Raw genomic sequence first — 15,549 nt, 5'->3', positions numbered from 1 at the left:
GCGGTGGCTCTGTGGCTAAGGATCTGCACCTGTGGCTGGAAGGTTGCTGGTTTACATCCCACAGTCGGCAGAGGAATCCTACTGTCACGGACGTCCAAAGGGACTCACCGTGGGGAGCAGGAGAGCGGAAAAAGACCCATATGCGTAGTGGCAAGACGGGAAAAAGGCCCGGGCTCATTAGTGCAAAGAGTTCAGGAATGCCGTATAGAAACCTGTGCCCTCAGGGAGCGGACGTGGGGCGCCCTGGTGCTAGGCGGGTCTCAGGACATCCGAACGTCAATGCTGAGTGAGGACAGAGTGCAAGACCCAGAATATATAGCCCAAGGGAAAGAGAAAGACCAGAAGGACAGCAGACCGGAAACTAGGGACGGGACAGGGCTGACACCTACTCCATTGGGCTCCTGAACAAGGCCCTTAACCCCAACAGCTCCAGGGGTGCCGTATAAATGGCTGACCCTGTGCTCTGACCCCCAGCTTCTCTCCCTGTATGTGTGTCTCAAGGAGAGCAAGCTGGGGTATGCAAAATAGGAATTCCTAATGCAAGAAATTGTATATGGTCAATACAGTGATCATATCTTATTGGCACATGGTAATCTCCAAGGAACAAGTAATAGGTTTATTCCATGCTGAAAAGAGAAGAAGAAAACATAATGTTTTGACCATGGAGCTTTCTTCAGTTATGATTTTTAAAAATCTTGCAAACACAACCCAGATATGTTGACTTTAAAAAAAACAAAAACAATTTGGGGGGTATTTTTTTTTAAGAAACACATACTTCCTTTCTAGTTTTTTATATGGCTGTGACTGTCAGAAATCCTCAGTGAAAAGGTATGCAGATCCTGTGCTGATGTAAGTAGTTATTGAGACAGGCGAACAATCCAGAACGTCAGGCGAGGTCCAAGGTCGAGAGGCAAAAGAGAGTCCATAACCAGTAAGCGAGATTCAGAGTAAACGCGAGGTAGAGCTCTCAAAGAGAAGACTCAATACCGAGTAGCGGGTTTGAATGGTTAAAACAGTGCTGCTTGCCGCACAGTAGAGAATGTCCTGGTGGATTAACACATGTTGATCTCCACCAGTTGGCTGGTGGTCTTGACATTGACAGAATGCTGTTTTGTGATTGATGCTATATCAAAATATAGGGTCCCTCAAAAATTAAACACAGAAATAAAAACATTGAATGGACTTGTACATCTGTTGCACTCCTACACTATTAACATCCATTGGGAGTTGAATTTCAATTATGTTTCCACTTCATTCAGATGTGTTCCCTATTTTTCAGATTGTTGGCAATGCCACATGTTAAAGGAGGACAGAGGAGTAGGATGCCAGACCTGTGGTCAAGGGCTGGTGGAGTAGGGAGTGAGATCAAAGAATTTCTGAAGTTTTCTAAGATAGAAAAAAAAATTAGGTGGCATGACAATACAGTATGTGGTCAACACTGTCAAACAGAGTCCTTGGAGAGGATTACTCCAGCAACAGGAAATGGTTATTAGTGATTTGGCATGAAGATAGAAAAAAAGTAAGAATCCAAGTGCTTAGGGCGCAGAAGGAGGTGAGTATTGGTAAGGATTCAAAACCAGATGACAGTACACAATCTATAGTCAATATTTCAAATCAAAGTGAGGGACATAGTTTGGAAGGCAACACAGAGCTCAGAAGTTCATCAGGAGATACAGAAGATGCATGGGCAGCACACGGCAGCACAGACAGTGGTGACATGTTTGAAGGAGAAAAAATCTGTGTAGAATCAGAAAAAAAGCCTGAAGAGCACAGTGAATATTCCCAGGGGGCAAGCTTACCTGGGACGTCACCTCAGGATAAAAGGGGATTAAGAAAGATTATGTCTGTGCCTAAAACTTTCCAAGTATGTCTGAAGACTGAACAATGGAGAATAATACCACCTTAAAAAGGTACATCTAAACTAAGATGATCATGGACCCATATCTTATATAGAGAGTTCAGGAAGATAAATCCTTGCTGCCCAATAGCCTTCAAATACCAATACATCAGGAAAGAGAACAGCAGAAAAAAAACTCTTATAATTAAAGCAGTCTGTACTTTCAGTTCCTACCTTCAGTACCTTCAGTTCAGTACTTTCAATTCCTGTAATGTAAAATACACAATGACAACAAGACACAAACCAATGGGCAATGATGACATCACAATTGATGTTGTACGAGTAGGGCAAATACAACACAGTGAAAGGGAAACACAATTTCGACTGGCACGTCAGCCTTATCGTTGAAAGATTGCCCGTGCCCTCACAAAAGGAATCAGCAATGTGTACTACAGGCAGCTGAACAGAACTCCGCTTGCTGAAATTGCAGCAGCCAGTTTATCTAGGGCTCACAAGCAAGTATTAAACTTGCTCGGCAAGTTCGGCATTTCATTTAGTCTGCGGAAACATCGTATCGGAATGAACTGCCCGAGATAAAAGAGTAATTGCGGCTTCAGGTTGTTTTTACAGAGCATTGCGTTGTTCTGTTCATGCTGACTACACGCTTAAAAGTAGTCATTTATTGCAAGCGTTGCTTTTCCAGGTTTTTCTGAAATTCCTCGCATTTGAGCCAGTACTAAAACATTTCATTCCCGTCGCTGAATACATCGTGGAAACGGTATTTGCAACGGAATGCTGTCACACATGAAACCTTTTCGTTATTCGGTTCTGAAGTTTGAAAATGAAAATAAAACGGGGGTCACCTCATAGGCTTGAAAGAAGTCCAAGCAGCATAAAAACCCGCGAATTCTCACAAAGGCTGCACCTTTCTTCTGCTGCTGTTATAAAAAAGCCTTAAACATTTGAATGCATACCTTAGTGCTGTTAACCACATTCACGTGTTTACGAAGCTTTTTTCTGTCCGTTATGTTTTTGCTAAGCAGTTTCTCCGTTCTCCTCGTACTGTGATTGTCAGCGAGCACAACAAGACTGAAACAGTGTAAAGGCAGGTAAAAAAGACAGGGTAAAACGCCTGATTGTCGGGAGTGGGATTTGAACCCGTGCCTCTATTTGGAGAGCGAAACACAAAGCTTAAAAGACACGAATCTGTAAATGTACTGTTTTAAACAGCTCAACTATCCTGAAGAAATGGGTGCGGATTGTATCAGTCACATCGGATTTTCCGTAAATTTAGGACGATTGATACAACTGGACGAACAATTTGTGGCGTTTAGCATGACATGGAAAACGGTACCGGAGCGTTCGGGTCCGGACTACAAGACTCAGAAACAGTTTTTACCCCCGCACTATCAAACTATTAAACTCCCAGCCTCTCTCACTCTCTCCTCACCTCTCACCTATGACCAGAACCTCACAGTGCCTTCTTTCTTACCAAAAACCCAAACACACATTGAAAATCTACCTCTACCATACATGTCAAAAGCTCACTCCCCATCATTTCTATCCCTTTATTTCATTCTTTTGATGCATGTTTTTGCACATAACCTGTTACCTTTTTGTTGTTTTGCACACTTCCCGTTGTTGTTTTTTGCACATCGGCTGTTGTCTCTGTCTTTCTTTTGTTATACAATTGTATTGTTGTTGTGTTTTTTTTCTTGTACTACTTATGTCCGAGAGCTAGCTAAATAGCATTTCGTTATACCATATACCTGTGTATGAGTATAATGACAATAAACTTGGACTTGAACTTGAACTTGACATAGTCTTGCAGGCAGTATATTATTTTATCGTTTACTTGTTTAAAAAAACATGGTCTTCTCGTTCCTAAGTCAGATTTTTAGTGCTTTCGAACGTTACTTCCAACCTGGACTGACAGCTCACCCGATCTGTTTGTGATCAGACCATGGAGTCGGGGGCTGTACCAAGCGCACGTTCCTTCCCAATGCTGAGGCGATCATTCGGAAGATGGGTGTGAAGAGAGACAAGCTTTGTCGACTGAAAAACAAGGCAGGATATGCAAGAATACTAATCACTGGCGACAGTTATGTTCTCTTACTATTGAGATCCCTACATTGCGAGTTTTTTTAAGACTTTGAAACTGAAGGAAAGCGGTGACAAATGAAACAGGCACGGGTGGGGCTTGAACCCACGCTCTTCGGTTTACGAAACCGACGCCTTACCACTTGACCACCGCGCCTTCGATTAAGCATTGGAATAAGGTTGTTCAAATTATTTTTTTCTGAATCTGGTTTACATCGCCAAATGTAAACTGGAGGCAGCAACAACAATAAAAGGGATACTTGTCCTTAAACTCGGACGTGATGTTCTGCAGACATGTGCACAATGTCCTGTTTTCTTGCAGTGTAGATATTTTGCTGTTCACGCTCCGCATTCATCTGCTTTGTGCGTTGTTAGTCCGCACCTGTAACATGTAATGTCAGCCGTCCCCTGTTCTTCTATTTCTCTAGCATGACTGCGTCCTGCTGCTCGGCTTTTGTTTGTAAAGTTTGAGCGAGCGCCCCGTTCAGTGTCACTTTGTCACTGTGGTCAGAAAGCATTCTTGATTCTGCTTGAGCTGCTTCATGAATTCTAGCGACTGTAAGAGCTCTTTCTAAAGTCAGCCCTTCCTCCTGCAGCAATTTATAGTCTCTTATGTGCACATTTTTCCACAAGTTGATCTCTTAACATGTCAGTTTCCAATACTCCAAAGTCACAAGATTTAGCCAGTTCTCTTAGTGCAGTCACAAAAGCATCAACAGATTCGTCCTGAGACTAAGTTCTCTGCCTAAATTTATGCCGTTCCAAAACCAAATTTCTCCGCGGTGTAAAGGAAGCGTTTAAGGCAGCTACAGTCTTTTTCTCCAGGGAGGTTGGCGAAAATCCGCTGCACGGAAGCCCCGATACAGTGCAGTAATGTAGCACGTCTCACGGCATCCTGAGCTTCTGTAGATCCACTGGGTATTTAATAAACTTTGTACGACTCCATCCATGTCTTGTATTCCGTATACAAGTCCGGAGCTCCGAGGTTCAGTAGAAGCGGTGGAAAAAGTTGGGCATTAGCAAAGCTTCTCGGCGCGGCTGCCATATCTTCCATGGCGCAAGCAAGACGAAAAGTCCTAAAATTCAGAAGTTCGTTTCTACCAGCAAGAGAACTAAAATCTGCAGTGTTCTGCTCGCTTTGAGTCCGTCAACCACTCATCTCTCGTCGCTATAAATGTTGTGTATTTTAATAAAGAGACGTTTTTATATTATTTTAACTATGTTGTTAACTACACAGATCACGCCCATATTCTTCCGCAGTAACTAGTCCGAAACGTAGTACATAGTACACACTTTTTAAGTGAAGTCAGGTTGTTAAAAAATTAAACCAGCGCCCTGTCACAGAAACAAACCCCGGTCTCCCGCGCAACAAGCGGGGGTACTCAGCACTATACTAACGAGGAGCGCTTGTCTGCAGCTGAGCGTCAGCTCTGTTTACTGTCAGCAGTCATTTCCTCATTTCCAAAGACTTTTTCACCTGCTCTCAGCTTTTAAAGACGGTCATAAACGCTCAAGAAGTAATTAATGTCAGTTGGAAGTCTGTTTCTGTTGTCTCAGCTCTTGATAAAGAAAAGCCGTGCGTGGGAGAGTCCCTCTCTGAAGAAGTTTGCCGTCACTCTGCGAGGGAGAAGAGCCATCAACCACCGAGGCAACCACTGAGACAGTTAACATTAATCACGTGAAATGCGAGATGTTGTGATTTTTTTCCCGCTTGAGGCTTCTATCGTTTCTACTCTAACGAGAAAGACCTCTTTATTAGACGTGAGATTTTAAGATCTACTCACACCGTGTTGCCATTAAGGCTACCTAGTTAAAAAAAACTTATCGTCATCTTTTTGAACGTGATTATTAGACACCCGTTAAATCTCCACCGAGGTTTCTTGAGAGATCGTTCAGCGAGCGAGTATTTAAAAACTAGGTCGCTTCCAACCTCTGCTGTCACTGTAAACTCGGGCGTGATGATGTGCAGTGTGCCTTTCCTCTTGTCGTATTCAAGAGTACTCACTGTGTGAGCGCCTCACTGCGTGTTCTGTACTCTACTGTGATTTAATTTAGATGAGTACGTGGAGTAGAGTGACAAGATCTACTTGAACATTTTCGGTTTGTGAAATGAAACACTAAATACACTACTGTAAATACAAGTAATGGACATTTAAAATAACTACAGTAAAGCTAGAAGAGTGAAAGATAAAAGACTATTTAGAATGACATTCACAATAGAATTAAAAACGGCACAGCCGCCCGAAAAGGGACTTGAACGCTGGGACCTCAGATTAAAAGGCTGATGCTTTACCGAATGAGCTATCCGGGCTCTGAAAGAAAGTCGACACTGTCGGGATCCTCGCAAGTCACGTGTCTCTTGTGCCGAAGAGCAGTCATACCTGACCCGTCTGGAATGACCACTGACAGACTTTATCCAGAAGCGACGGCACCACTTCCAGTAGAATGAGTGAGAAATACAGCATGACATGGGTAGTTAAGGGGCTCCCACAATCCATCTTTCCTCACATTACTGATTTTTTTCAATAGCATTTTGACCTTTTTTCACATTCAGATTTTTTTCACATTTAATAAAATCTTTTAATCAACAACATTAAAAAGAAAACAAATGGAACATTTTTTGGAACAATAATTAAAAAAAAAACTTTCAATGCCTTGGTTGTATGCGTTTATAAAGGGAGTTGCAACAGTGCTGAAATGTAAAGAGCATTTCTGTAGAGAAAACAGCATTTTTTCTGCCTTGATGTTAAGCTTAGGGAGAATGTCTTTTAGAAATTCTATTTTATAACACCTTGCACAGCCTCCCGGCAGACTAACAAATATTTTTTTGAGAAATTGGCTAACACACCGGAAGACACTAACGTTTATTTACGTTAGAGTATGTAAAACTCAGGCTTTAACAGATGTTCATGATGTTTCACACGGGGTGTTACCTGTTGTAGTGTTTCAAAAGATGTGTTAGCGGACCACAAATTATCTTGAAAAGATTTGGGTTTTCAAACCCGACTTAATTATTTGGAAGGCGCCTGTACCACCAACGCACTTCCGAGAAGCACCTGCAAATTATCACAATCCTCTCTCTCACCTACAAAGTTATGGAGACACAGACGTCCAGTGAAAACTAATTTTATTCACTCAAGTCTCCACTCTTTTGTTGTGATGTCATTTTAATTAATATTAGCTCTGATAAGGTGTCGTTTTTGCCTCTTAAAGTTAAAGTCTGCTCCTTTCTTCCTGGTATAGAAATAACATGTTCCATCTTTGTTTAAAAACACCACTAAAAGTACATTATTCAGCTCTAACGCCTGTGTGCATTGACAAGACATCTCAAAAGGACTTACCAAATAAGAACACGATCCTTCCTGTTACCATTCCTTTGGTTGGGGCGTTGTTTCACCCTTTTATTTTCTTCTACAATATTTGCAGACAGGGTTTTATCACTCGAGTTGTACAGAATAAGTGTGCATCGGTCCATGAAAATCATCAGTAGTGCTGTTTTTCTATGCATAGTTTAATCAAGAGCACTTAAAAGATGCAAAAAGCTTTCAAATAAAACAGAATTGAAAGACAGTCGAGTAATTAGGTAGAAAAAAAGCACTTCCCCGTCTGGGAATTAACCACAGTCGCACGTGTGACTGGATACAAAAATAATAGATTAATTTGTGCCCAGTCTCTTGAAGCTTCAATGCCATTATTTTTCCTTCCTTATTTCTTCATTCCCATGAATTTACTGTGTAGTAGAGGAAACGCGAAAGTGGGAAACTGCAGGCATTCTTCGTGAGTGGTGGATTGTGATCAGTGAGCATCTGCACATCTCTAAGCCTGTTCCTTTACGGTTTTCATTGGGGATGTAGCTCAGTGGTAGAGCGCATGCTTCGCATGTATGAGGTCCCGGGTTCAATCCCTGGCATCTCCAGGTGCTTTATATTACAGTACTCACATTGCAATCTTCTGTTGAGTGAGAACTCTTTCCTTGTGTTCAGAGAGAGCCAGGTTTACACAACTAAATGCAGGCACACTCGACATGCTGCAGAGTTGCGCTGCTGTTTTAAATGTACCTCATTTAGTTCTGTTAAATCCTAAATTATTTGAACTAACCCTAACCCTAATAATTTTGTTCAAATTCAGGAAATCCAGAGATTGCTTCACACTTACCGTGGCTGTTGCAGAAAACACCTCTTGAATCTCACCCGGGATTTCTTGAGAGATCATTCACCGAGCGAATCCTCCTTCTGAACTCCGCACTGTCCTGTACTGCTCTCGTGTAGCTGTGAAGCACAGCCATAAACACACTTTGAACTTTTTCCGTTTGTTAATGAAAATGCAAAAGAGCATGACAAGTATTGATCGTATAAAATATCCATGGCACAACTGGAGAAAGTACTGAAGGACGACACATCGACTTTTGATGATTACAAGAGATTCAAGAAACACAACCGTCCGCACCTGGGTTTTGATCCTGAATGCTAGAGTTAAAAGAACATAAGCGACGTTTATGACCTATAAACTCTCTAAATTGTCTTATAATTTATGAAATAAAACACTTTCTTAATAATTACTTACTGATGATAGACGATTTATTGAATTTGCTTTCTGACCACAGTGACAAAGTGACACTGAACGGGGCGCTCGCTCAAACTTTACAAACAAAAGCCGAGCAGCAGGACGCAGTCATGCTAGAGAAATAGAAGAACAGGGGACGGCTGACATTACATGTTACAGGTGCGGACTAATAACGCACAAAGCAGATGAATGCGGAGCGTGAACAGCAAAATGTCTACACTGCAAGAAAACAGGACATTGTGCACATGTCTGCAGAACAACACGTCCGAGTTTAAGGACAAGTATCCCTTTTATTGTTGTTGCTGCCTCCGGTTTACATTCCCATGTTTACGCGAAGGCGCGGTGGCCAAGTGGTAAGGCGTCGGTCTCGTAAACCGAAGAGCGTGGGTTCAAACCCCATCTGTGCCTGTTTCATTTGTCACCGCTTTCCTTTAGTTTCAAAGTCTTAAAAAACTCGCAATGTAGGGATCTCAATAGTAAGAGAGCATAACTGTCGCCAGTGATTAGTATTCTTGCATATCCTGCCTTGTTTTTTAGTCGACAAAGCTTATCTCTCTTCACACCCATCTTCCGAATGATCGCCTCAGCATTGGGAAGGAACGTGCGCTTGGTACAGCCCCCGACTCCATGGTCTGATCACAAACAGATCGGGTGAGCTGTCAGTCCAGGTTGGAAGTAACGTTCGAAAGCACTACAAATCTGACTTAGGAACGAGAAGACCGTGTTTTTTTATACGAGTAAACGATAAAATAATATACTGCCTGCAAGACTATGTCAAGTTCAAGTTTATTGTCATTATACTCATACACAGGTATATGGTATAACGAAATGCTATTTAGCTAGCTCTCGGATATAAGTAGTACAAAGAAAAAAACACAACAACAATACAATTGTATAACAAAAGAAAGACAGAGACAACAGCCGATGTGCAAAAAACAACAACAGGCAGTGTGCAAAACAATAAAAATGTAACAGGTTATGTGCAAAAACATGCATCAAAAGAATGAAATAAAGGGATAGAAATGATGGGGAGTGAGCTTTTGACATGTATGGTAGAGGTAGATTTTCAATGTGTGTTTGGGTTTTTGGTAAGAAAGAAGGCACTGTGAGGTTCAGATCACAGGTGAGAGGTGAGGAGAGAGTGAGAGAGGCTGAGAGTTTAATAGTTTGATAGTGCGGGGGTAAAAACTGTTTCTGAGTCTGGTAGTCCGGACCCGAATGCTTCGCTACCGTTTTCCATGTCATGCTAAACGCCACAAATTGTGTTAGTCCAGTCGTATCAATCGTCCTAAAGTTGTGGAAAATTGCATGTGACTGGTGCAATCAGCACACATTTTTTCAGGATAGTCGAGCAGTTTAAAACAGCAAATTCACAGCTTCGTGTCTTATAAGCTTTGTGTTTCGCTCTCCAAATAGAGGCACGGGTTCACATCCCACTCCCGACAATCAGGCGTTTTACCCTGTCTTTTTTACCTGCCTTTACACTGTTTCAGTCTTGTTGTGCTCGCTGACAATCACAGTACGAGCTTCGTAAACACGTGAATGTGATTAGCAGCAGTAAGGTATGCATTCAAATGTTTAAGGCAGATTTATAAAAGCAGCAAAAGAAAGGTGCAGCACAATGCAATTTGTGAGAATTCGCGGGTTTTTATGCTGCTCGGACTTCTTTCAAGCCTATGAAGTGACCCCCGTTTTATTTTCATTTTCAAACTTCTGAACCGAATAACAAAAAGGTTTCATACTGTATGTGACAGCATTCCGTTGCAAATACCGTTTCCACGATGTATTCAGCGACAGGAATGAAATATTTTAGTGCTGGCTCAAATGCGAGGAATTTCAGAAAAACCTGGAAAATCAACGCTTGCAGTAAATGACTACTTTTAAGCGTGTAGTCAGCATGAACAGAACAACGCAATGCTCTGTAAAAACAACCTGAAGCCGCAATTACTCTTTTATCTCGGGCAGTTCATTCCGATACGATGTTTCCGCAGAATAAATGAAATGCCGAACTTGCCGAGCAAGCTTAATACTTGCTTGTGAGCCCTAGATAAATTGGCTGCTGCAATTTCAGCAAGCGGAGTTCTGTTCAGCTGCCTGTAGTACACATTGCTGATTCCTTTTGTGAGGGCACGGGCAATCTTTCAACGATAAGGCTGACGTGCCTGTCGAAATTGTGTTTCCCTTTCACTGTGTTGTATTTGCCCTACTCGTACAACATCAATTGTGATGTCATCATTGCCCATTGGTTTGTGTCTTGTTTTCATTGTGTATTTTACATTACAGGAACTGAAAGTACTGAACTGAAGGTACTGAAGGTAGGAACTGAAAGTACAGACTGCTTTAATTATAAGAAAGTTTTATTTCTGCTGTTCTCTTTCCTGATGTATTGGTATTTGAAGGCTATTGGGCAGCAAGGATTTATCTTCCTGAACTCTCTATATAAGATATGGGTCCATGATCATCTTAGTTTAGATGTACCTTTTAAAGGTGGTATTATTCTCCATTGTTCAGCCTTCAGACATACTTGGAAAGTTTTAGGCACAGACATAATCTTTCTTAATCCCCTTTTATCCTGAGGTGATGTCCCAGGTAAGCTTGCCCCCTGGGAATATTCACTGTGCTCTTCAGGCTTTTTTTCTGATTCTACACAGATTTTTTCTCCTTCAAACATGTCACCACTGTCTGTGCTGCCGTGTGCAGCCCATGCATCTTCTGTATCTTCTGATGAACTTCTGAGCTCTGTGTTGCCTTCCAAACTATGTCCCTCACTTTGATTTGAAATATTGACTATAGATTGTGTACTGTCATCTGGTTTTGAATCCTTACCAATACTCACCTCCTTCTGCGCCCTAAGCACTTGGATTCTTACTTTTTTTCTATCTTCATGCCAAATCACTAATAACCATTTCCTGTTGCTGGAGTAATCCTCTCCAAGGACTCTGTTTGACAGTGTTGACCACATACTGTATTGTCATGCCACCTAATTTTTTTTTCTATCTTAGAAAACTTCAGAAATTCTTTGATCTCACTCCCTACTCCACCAGCCCTTGACCACAGGTCTGGCATCCTACTCCTCTGTCCTCCTTTAACATGTGGCATTGCCAACAATCTGAAAAATAGGGAACACATCTGAATGAAGTGGAAACATAATTGAAATTCAACTCCCAATGGATGTTAATAGTGTAGGAGTGCAACAGATGTACAAGTCCATTAAATGTTTTTATTTCTGTGTTTAATTTTTGAGGGACCCTATATTTTGATATAGCATCAATCACAAAACAGCATTCTGTCAATGTCACAACCACCAGCCCGGGGAGATCAACTCACAAAAGAACTAACCAGTACCAGCAGTGGGTTAATAATAACATGTGTTAATCCACCAGTACATGCTCTACTGTGCGGCAAGCAGCATTGTTTTAACCATTCAAACCTGCTTCCCGCTACTCGGTATTGAGTCTTCTCTTTGAGAGCTCTACCTCGCGTTTACTCTGAATCTCGCTTACTGGTTACTGAACTCCCTTTTGCCTCTGGACCTTGGACCTCACCTTCCGATTTGGATTGTTTGCTTCTCTCTGTACTTCAAGTATTTCGATCTACCTTTCACCTAACAATCTCGTTCTGGATTGTTCGCCTGTCTCAATAACTACTTGCTCCTGCATCTGCACAGGATCTGCATACCTTTTCACTGAGGATTTCTGACAGTCACAGCCACAAAAAACTAGAAAAGAAGTATGTGTTTCTTTAAAAAAAATACCCCCAAATTGTTTTTGTTTTTTAAAAGTCAACATATCTGGGTTGTGTTTGCAAGATTTTTAAAAATTCCAAAGTTTGTGTGGGTATGATTGTAAAAAATCAAATCATAACTGAAGAAGTCTCCATGGTCAAAACATTGTGTTTTCTTCTTCTCTTTTCAGCATGGAATAAACCTATTACTTGTTCCTTGGAGATTACCATGTGCCAATAAGATATGATCACTGTATTGACCATATACACTTTCTTGCATTAGGAATTCCTATTTTGCATACCCCAGCTTGCTCTCCTTGAGATACACATACAGGGAGAGTAGCTGGGGGTCAGAGCGCAGGGTCAGCCATTTATACGGCAGCCCTGGAGCAGTTGGGGTTAAGGGCCTTGTTCAGGAGCCCAATGGAGTAGGATTCCTCTGCCGATCGTGGGATGTAAACCAGCAACCTTCCAGCCACAGGTGCAGATCCTTAGCCACAGAACCACCGCGCTGCCAAATGTGCCAATTCTTTAGAAAGAAGTCCAAAAGAATGCAAATTTACTTTTTTAAAATAGCTGTTGTAAATAACATCAGTGGCTATGGAAGAGTACATACAAGCACAGAGACAAGTTAATAAACTTGGAATGACTACTTACAGCTCTGGAAAGACAGAAGATATTGTTTCCGGTTGTTAAGGAACAAGTAATAGGTTTATTCCATGCTGAAAAAAAGAAGAGAGAAAACAATGTTTCGGCCGTGGAGCATTCTTCAGGTGTGAGAGAGAGAAGGCAGTAGGCAAAGGTAATGTAGTGGGAGAACAAAGGCTGGGAGGGAGGAGGGGTGAGAGGCGGGAGCAGGGGACAGAAAGAGAGGCCAATCAAGAGGTGTGAAGTCAGAAAAGGTGTTGAGAGGTGTGAAATGAAACTTCCAATGAATGGAGAAAAACTTAGTAGAATAGTAGTCTGTCGTTTAGAGAAGGGGGAAGGTGTGATCCTAGCTGCAGGATAAGTTTGGTTTCAGTAGTCTTACTAATTTATCAGTTCAGAAAACCATCTTTGAGAACACATACATAGAGATTAGAGTGGTCATGGCCATCAGAGGTGAAATGAGAAACAGTGGTTTTTGGAGAGATCTTCAATCTTCACAGCCCTGACATGTTCTCTGAAGCGGTCTCCAAGTCTCCTTCCTGTTTCTCCAATATAGAGAGAAACTGGGCATTTACTGCAAGAGATACAGTAAATAAGGTTGCTGGAGGTACAAGATGCCATCTGGGTGATCCAGAATTGTCCTGAGGGGCCTTGAATGAGTGTGGTGTTGGATGTGTACTTGCAGGCGATACAGCGAGCTCTGTTGCAGGGGAAAGTACCTGGTGTGGATGGTTGCTGAGAGCGGTCAAGGGAGCTGTGAACACGAAGGTTGCGCAGATTAGGTGATTGCCGATATGAGATGATGGGGCGGTCAGAAAAGAGGGCCCCAATGGAGGGATCATCCTGTAGGATGGAAAAGTTGTCGTTAACAGTCCTGGGGATAGGAAGTGTGTTAGGGAAGCACCAAAGGAATGCGGTTGTTATGGTGGGAGTTCCTGAATGGGTTGATGGTCCGAGGGGTGTTTTTGGCTCGGGCAAGGGCCCTGTCAATAACACTGCTGGGGTATCCTCTGTTGATGAAAAAGGAGTAGATTTTGAGGGTTTGATTCTGGAAGTCGATGTCGTCACTGCATACTTGTTGTAGCCGAAGGAACTGTGAAAAAGGGAGAGAATTTTTAGTATGTTTGGGGTGAAAACAAGAGATAGCTGTGTGAATCCGTGGGTTTGTAATAAACAGAAGTGGAGAGTCTGGGGTAGTTGATGGAGAAGTTGATGTCCAGAAACGGAAGAGTAGTGGAAGATATGTTAACCATATATTTGAGGGACAGGTGGAAGTTGGTGAAATGGTGCAGGAAGCACTTAAGCTGATCGTTGGAGCATGTGGCGGCACTGACGCAGTCATCAATATATCGCTTGTAGAGGTCAGGGACATAGCCAGTGTAGGAAGCGAAGAAGCGTTCTTCTACCCAGCCAACAAAGATATTGGCATAGCTGGGTCCCATTCTGGTGCCCATGGCAACTCCACTCACCTGTTGGTAAAAAAGATTATTGAAGGAGAATGCGTTCAGTCTGAGAACCAGTGTTTCTGGTTGTTGTCCTTTAATTGATCTAATTTAATTGCACTAATTCCCCCCCCCTCCCACTCATCAGCTTTTGGATGAGAGATTCTGACCACTGTATAAGATCAGAAGCAGTAGAAGAAATGGGCTTCTTTTCTGCTTATTTAACACACTCCTAATGCAAACAACACATTAAGAGTACAACGGAAAGGTTGCACCAAATGGGATCAAGCAATTTAAAACATATGTTCAGGGTACAGGAAAATTGTTATAGAGATGAATGGTATTCATGAAACAAATAATGTTGCAAAAAACTTTGCCAAAAGTCACAACCCATTTAACATTCATCAGACAGGTTGAATCAGTTGGATATCTCTTAGGTTCTAAATGCACTCAACGGCTGTATAATGCAAGCTCAAGAGTCAAAAGAACAGTAGTGAACTACAGTTCTTACAATAATAAACAGCCATTTGATCTTGTGAATGATCTATCATACACCCTTGAAATGTTACAGATTTGGAAGTTTGCACAGCTTGTAGTCTTTCTTACTCCATGAGACACACAGACAGGGACAGAAGCTGGGGGTGAGAGCGCAGGGTCGGCCACTGTGCTCTTGTGCCAAACAGGTCATACAAAGACCGCCATTCCTTATATCTTTCCCTGAACCTGTGCGTCACTTCCTCACCTTCCAGAAGCAAAATATCGAGCTTCCACACACCCTTCCCCACAGTAACAGCTGTTGGAATAGAAATTGTACATGACAGCAGACAATGGTCAGAGAAAAAAAAACAGGGGTTAGGCCTGCGGTCGTGCAAGTAAAATCACGTATCAAAACAAAATGCGTGAGGCTTGGTTCCCATTAGACTAGTGCCATGTGAAACCTGCCCTCCCCTGACTATGAAGTTTGAAGCCATCTTTCAGTTTAAAATCTTTACATAATGTTTGCAATAATATTGATGATTTATCAAATTAGACCCGTCTCTCGCCCCTCATTCTGCCTTCTCTTTCTAAAAGAGAATTAAAATCCCCAGCTAAAACCACTGGTTCCCATCCCAATAAATATACTCAGTTCCTGAATTAGGACATGTCTGTCATGGGAGCAACTCAGACAATATATATTTAAGAGTTTAAATTAGACATTCATGAAACCCAGATACACCACCAGTGCTCTCCCTGGTT

At 42.0% G+C, this 15,549-nt stretch overlaps 3 non-coding genes across 3 annotated transcripts; 2 read left to right on the top strand and 1 right to left on the bottom strand.

The window, feature by feature from the left end:
* Positions 1-4,022: 4,022 nt before the first annotated feature.
* trnat-cgu (transfer RNA threonine (anticodon CGU)) lies at positions 4,023-4,094 on the bottom strand. Its single transcript has one exon. It is a non-coding gene; the product is annotated as a tRNA-Thr (tRNA).
* A 3,687-nt stretch (positions 4,095-7,781) lies between these two features.
* On the top strand, positions 7,782-7,853 carry trnaa-cgc (transfer RNA alanine (anticodon CGC)). Its single transcript has one exon. It is a non-coding gene; the product is annotated as a tRNA-Ala (tRNA).
* A 983-nt stretch (positions 7,854-8,836) lies between these two features.
* trnat-cgu (transfer RNA threonine (anticodon CGU)) lies at positions 8,837-8,908 on the top strand. Its single transcript has one exon. It is a non-coding gene; the product is annotated as a tRNA-Thr (tRNA).
* Positions 8,909-15,549: the final 6,641 nt, after the last annotated feature.

Source organism: Lepisosteus oculatus, chromosome 14 (genome assembly GCF_040954835.1).
Source record: "Lepisosteus oculatus isolate fLepOcu1 chromosome 14, fLepOcu1.hap2, whole genome shotgun sequence".
Taxonomy (NCBI): Eukaryota; Metazoa; Chordata; class Actinopteri; order Semionotiformes; family Lepisosteidae; genus Lepisosteus; species Lepisosteus oculatus.
The sequence above is the reverse complement of the archived record's forward strand: the minus strand, read 5'-3'. Positions and strand labels throughout refer to the sequence as shown.